The sequence below is a fragment of the Sesamum indicum genome, linkage group LG10, assembly GCF_000512975.1.
Source record: "Sesamum indicum cultivar Zhongzhi No. 13 linkage group LG10, S_indicum_v1.0, whole genome shotgun sequence".
Taxonomy (NCBI): domain Eukaryota; kingdom Viridiplantae; phylum Streptophyta; class Magnoliopsida; order Lamiales; family Pedaliaceae; genus Sesamum; species Sesamum indicum.
Window position 1 is genome coordinate 4,857,602 of NC_026154.1, and position 6,283 is coordinate 4,863,884.

Consider the following 6,283-nt stretch of genomic DNA (forward strand, 5'->3'; position numbering starts at 1 on the left):
AAAAGGGGGGGGGGGGGGATACACTTACTTTTCCAACATTTGGAGGGAAAAGTAGCCTAATCCCAAGAGATAATCTCTACCAGATCATGCAATGTCATCCACCTTAAAAAAAAAGATAATTACCTTAACTATTTCTCCAACCTTCAGAAACCTTCCAGAAAGCTGCAACAACTTAAACAACTCCCACAACAGCTACCTATAGCTACACCATCATCCCTCCCTCTCTCCCTCTCCCTCTCTCTCTCTACAAACACACATGTAAGTATATAAACGAGTTTCTCTCTCTAGCCCTCTAGCCAGCCTCTTTCTTAGTGTGGAACAACATGCTTCTTTTCTTCACAGACACCTTTTCTAGCCTCCTTCCTTTCAAAACAGGCCAACTACTTAGAACTCTCTACCTCACCACCCTCAGTGTGTGTACTCTCTCTGTGTGTGTGTATCTTTGTTGTTGAGCTTTGAATTATGTTTTTGCTTGCAAAAGATTGCAACTTTATATTTTATTTAGCTCTTGTGTGTGTAAATTCATTCATATATATTTATGTTTGCTTTTCTTTGTGGTGTCATAATGATTCATGATGATGATGAAAGGTAAATATGCTTATTTTTTACTTTCCTGTAATCGGCAGATTTGGCCTACAGCTACATTGAGTGGATCAACCATATGTAATTGAGTACATAACAAAAGTTGAAAACTCTCTCTCTTTTGTGGGCTCAATTTTCTCATAAATTCTATGCTCCCAAACATAAATAAGATAAATTTCATAATTCCCACATAAATAATTAATGCCCCTTTTAATATTCTAAGTCTTGGTTTAATTTAATGGAGTTTTTGTTGAAAGTTTGAAATATAAATTTCAACACATTTTTACCCATAGTAGCTAATGGGAATCAAGGAAGAATAGAATAAAATAATAATAGTAAATAATACATATTTAGATAGAAATATTTCGAGTAGTTTATAACGAGTAGTATTTTATTTTTTAAATTTAATTCTATTATTTTAAGTTTATAAATACTCGGGTCAGACTCATCATCAAATACCTTCGATTATTGAAAAAAATATTTTCTCTAAAATATTTTAGATTTAACATAGTTAATTAGTTTTAATTTACTCATCCTACCTCAGTACCTCGTTATAAAGTAGTAATTTCGAGCTATTCATTTTGGTTGAACATAAAAAGGGAAAATTCTTATTATACTATTTAAAAAAACATTCTTTCAAAAGATATATGTTTGTTTAGCCTATTTTAAAATAACAAAAATACATAAAGCACAAAGAACTTTCAGCTCAATAAAGAAAAAAATATAATTAATTATTCTAAGAAAGATCACAAAAAAGAAAAAAAGAACTTTAAAAATTTAGAGTGTGGACGTAAAAAGAACAACAAATATCTTTTTTTTTTTACGCAAGTAAAAATCTTTTCGCTAAATTCAAAAAGATTGTTCCCTGTAGAAAGAAATTATTAAATTAGTTTTTACCTCAAAAAATCAATAAATTTATTACCAAAGAGTGTGATTTTAGAAAAATAAAACTATATTACACAATATAAAAACAAAATAATTCAATTTATTTCCTTTTTCTTTAATAAATGTTAGTGTGAAAGGGAGGAATTTTATACTTAGGCAAGAAGTTGGCTACTTTTGCACTCAATGGCCTTTTGGGCACCTTCAACTCAACTAACTTTTACCAATATCAAATTTTAATATAAATAAATAAATATCTAAAAATTAAAAAAAAAAAGAAATTGAAATAAGCTTTCTTCAATATAAAGACTATTGGGAAAGCAATCTTCCATTCTCCCACCCACTCATCATTATTAAACAAACGTTTGGTTCATCTTTCCACCTTCTTTCTTTTCTAAGTATATATTAATCATGGCTAAATTATATCCGTAGTCCCTGAAATTATGTCTAATTATATAAATATCTTATATTTTTAAAGTTGTAATTACACGTATATCCCACTATTCTTTTTTTTTTTTTATAGAAATCACAGTAATAATTACATCAATATTTTAATAAATTGAATAACTGAACAATACATTAGTTCGACTAATATATCTATATGCTTAATAATTATAAAATAAATTACAGTAAACCCACATAAAATAAGACAAACACCCACACATTCGACGGGACTCGAATCTATGACATTGTATTTATTAATGGGACTTCAACTTTAACCCACTAAGTTAAGGCATCATTGACACGTTTACCCCCTACCCAAGAGCAAATTCTACGAATATACTCTCTAATTTAAATTAAATCGACACATTTTTAAGAAAATATATTTGTATTTTTATAAAGAGTAAGCGGTGTTTTTATATAATTAGATATAATATTAGGGGTGGGACGTAATCTGCACATCAATTAATTATCTTAATTGTCATTATTGGCTTTGGTGTGGGAGTGATGTGACATTGTAATTTAGTCATCTTTGCATAAAGCAAGAAAATGAAGACCAAAGAAAAGGAAGGTGCAACGGTCGGGGTACAGTTGTTGGAGCTTTTGCTCAACTCATTTCAAGAAAGTTTTTGGTATCAAAATCATGATTCTACTTTTGTAGTTGATTGATTGTTTTGAACATATTGTTATTATATTATTTAGGTAATAGTCTGTGTGATGTAAATAGTCGCATACTCTTGGCGGCAGATTCTATTTTTATGATAGAAATATATCAGGAATATCGAAATTTTGAAGCGTGATTTTTACTGTTGTTAAAGTGAAATTTACCCCCTACTATATGGTTGTTGGGTTAAGCAATCTCGCTTCTAAGGTACGACAAAATCAATCGAGACTTGGCGAATTTTGGAAAACAACTCGAAAAACTAAAATATAAAGTGAAAAACATTATGAATATTAAAGTGTATATTCTGACACCTGATTTCGTATATATAGACATTTAAATTCTATGTATCTATTCAATTATACCTGTTTTATTCAGAAGTTAGAACCTTCCAGAAAAAAAACACCTTTTTCTAATCAAATGCTTCTGGAAGCATTAAAGTTTTTCTAGAAAAGACATCTGATTTTAGCAAAATGCTATTTATTTATTTAATTACAACTTTTTATAACAAAATAAATTAATTATAAAATATAATTTCTAAAAATAAATTAAAATACTATTTTATTTCGTCGAATAAACAGGTACGTGCCAATTGCTGAGTGAATTTATATATTAAATAATATAAATGCATAAATTTTCTCTTTTTCTTAATTATTCCCTCCAATTTTTATTTTAAATTTTAAATTAGATAACACTTTATTCAACACTTAAAACTTAATTAATCTTTCTATGTGGGATATAGAATTTATATGTATAAGCTATACAACAGAATATATTATAAAAGAAAGTTATAAATTAAGCAATAGTGATAGTTAAGACTATTTAAAAATAAAAGTAAAAGTTGAAAAGAAAAAAAAAAGGTTTAAATTTGGAGTATTTGAAAATTGACTTAGTATTTATGAGTTTAGCTCTAACTTTGGGTTTAAATCAATTTGATTTAAACAGTTCGTCAGCAAAAATTCCAAATCAAAGGTACTTGTTTTAAATTATTTTCAACAATAAATTGATAATAGTTTTAGACAATTGCAAACACCAACCAAATCTCACGATAGTTTGTTGATAATTACATTTATTGGTGAGTTACAATTGGAATACAGCGCTCTATTATAATAAACAATAAGGATTATGATGAAATATTATCGAGTGAAAATTTTAAAAGTTATTATTTGAGGTGTATATTCTGATAGTAATTTTATTTTTTTTTATCTTAGCATAGTTGTATGAATCTTAGTTAAATATCAATGGCGATATATTATATTTTCAAACGAAAATGATATCTATACTTAAAATGTTTTATAAACTCATATATTTTATGAAATATTTTTAAAATTTATAAAATATTTGATCTTATTTTAAAAATAAGCTTTAAAATATTAAGATAATTTGAACTTATGGAACATATACTATAATATGTCAACAATAGTAATTATGTAATGAAAATTATTAAAATTGAAGGAATTTGTTAGACTCTTAAAAATAAGTTAAAAACTGCATACTTTCGTTAGAGCTACATCTGAATTAATGGATTTGAGTTAAGGACTTCAATCCATATTAATAAATATTTGAATAATTTCGTACTCACAGAGGATCTTAATTATCAACTCTAATTTTGAATTATGTTTTGTGCAATATTGACGGATTCCAATTTTTTTGATACGGAGTCATTTGAATTTTTCTTTTCCAAATGCTTCCCAAAAATCTTTGAATCTTTCCCAACATCTCATTTCAAATTTGTAAACTTTTTTTTTTCCCCTGAAATAAATCAATTACAATTATTCATGTCGAATATCAATATCTAACGCAGACTATTACAGCAATCATCCCCTGATTAATAATATCAAATAAACTATATCTAACCAATACCTACTACGCAGTAGAAATAACAATTAGTATACAGTAGAAATAACATTCCATGCATATGACGGGAGTCGAACCCCTAACCTCTAAGGTCATAGGGCCTCAACTTCACTAACTAAACTATACGTCATTGGCAATTTTATAAACTTATTTTATTATTTTTTTAAATAATTAAACACTTTATAACATCTTATAAACTGAGCGAGCCACACTCTCAATGTAATATACTGATGGAAAATATAATGATGAAATTTGAGAAATCAGTTGGTTGGTTCATTTTGCAACATAATCCCATCATATTTGAGAACAACCTTGTATTTATTGTTGTTGTTGTTGTCAAATATGAAAGCTTTTGCATTTTACAGGACAACCAATCCTAATCATTTATACCAATTAACGGCTTTTGTTGTATGTTAATCAAGTTAATATGTCCCACTGCATCATTTTAACTGGTTATCGGTGGGTGCTAAAAAAGAAGTAAAAGACTATATAAGAAATTTAAAATTTAGTATAATTTACAATGACTTATGTAGAAATATTTTTTAATCATTTTTAGTTTGTGAAAAGAATTTTTATGGCTTTATTATAACCAAAAAATTGTCATTACTAAATTTATATTATTAATAATAATATTTAATATTGTCATTGATACTTATTGCGGACATTATTTAATTTGTTTGTGTTGTAGTTCACCGAGAGACAACCTATATATTTCTAAGTTATCATTCGATATTTATGGGGTGTTTTCAAATGCTTAAAATAAGTATTTATTAGTTAATTCATAAAAATAAGTTGAAAAGAGTGTTTTTATTTTATTGCTTCTGCTTTTGAACTGTTTAAATTGTGTTGATTTTAGAAAGTTTTTATTTAATCGCTTCTGCTTTTGAACTGTTTAAATTGTGTTGATTTTAAGTTAAGATATAAGAAGCTTTCTACCAACTTTAGCAACTTAATGGTAAATTGAAGATATTAAGTTGTTTATGCAAATACTCCAATTTTAATTTATTTTTTTTACTTTTAATTTTTATTCTCAAACACTTAGTTTTTACTATTGCTTATTAACTTATAAATTTTTCCACAATTTATTTTTATCATTGATGCGAGCAAAAAATTGTGCTTTAGTCCAATTGGGGTACAAAATAATGATGTAAAGTAAAATTATTTGATTTTTGTGTATAAGTGAGAGATTGAAATTGAAGTCCACAGTGTAAACACTAATTAGATGTAGTTTAAAAGTAAAAATTGGAATTGTAGTTGGCCTTTTTTGCTAGAAGAGCCCGCAATATATGGGCAACCCCTCAGTCGGTTCGAAAAGTTTAAATCCGCTACAAATTCGATAGGAGGGTTATCCCTTGGAGGTTGGAGTCCCTTGATCTTCGAGATGAGGATAAGGAAACCTGTTGCGGATGAGGTTCTTGGATTTTCGGAGGTGGTTGAGTGATATCCTCCTCTTGGCGGAATTCTTGGGTTGGAGCTTATCTTATAGATGAGAATATTTTTAACTTTTTTTTTTTTCAACCACCATGTGTCCCTACTAGGGTGGGTAGTGCTTCTCCGGTCTTGTAAAGCTTGCTGATGTGGCTTGAGGGGTTCTAAATGGATGTCACTTGGTCCACCTATGGACACCTAATAGTATGAATTCGACTATGTTGGGGTTTCTACATTGGCAGGGGTTCCTAGGCCCTTGGGCTTCTTTAGGGGCGTGACAATGGCGAAGCCTCTACTTTGACTAGGAAATCTTTGATTAGTGTCAAATTTATCGAAAATATTTTTCTACTTCAAACTTGTGAAAGTGATGTGTAGGGTCGAATTTATAAAGATTAATTTCAAATTAATTCCTTTTAATAGTAGAAGTGGAAA

The 6,283-nt window shown here is 28.2% G+C and overlaps 1 protein-coding gene across 2 annotated transcripts in view; it reads right to left on the reverse strand.

The window, feature by feature from the left end:
- LOC105171955 (protein IQ-DOMAIN 14) overlaps nt 1-513 on the reverse strand; it is a 4,917-nt gene extending 4,404 nt beyond the window's left edge. The window contains exon 1 of one of the 2 annotated variants that reach the window (XM_011093236.2): nt 124-513. The gene's annotated coding sequence lies outside the window, so the exon portion shown is untranslated. Of the gene's footprint in view, nt 1-28; nt 53-123 lie in introns of those variants that run through there. The other variant, XM_011093238.2, reaches the window with a different exon arrangement.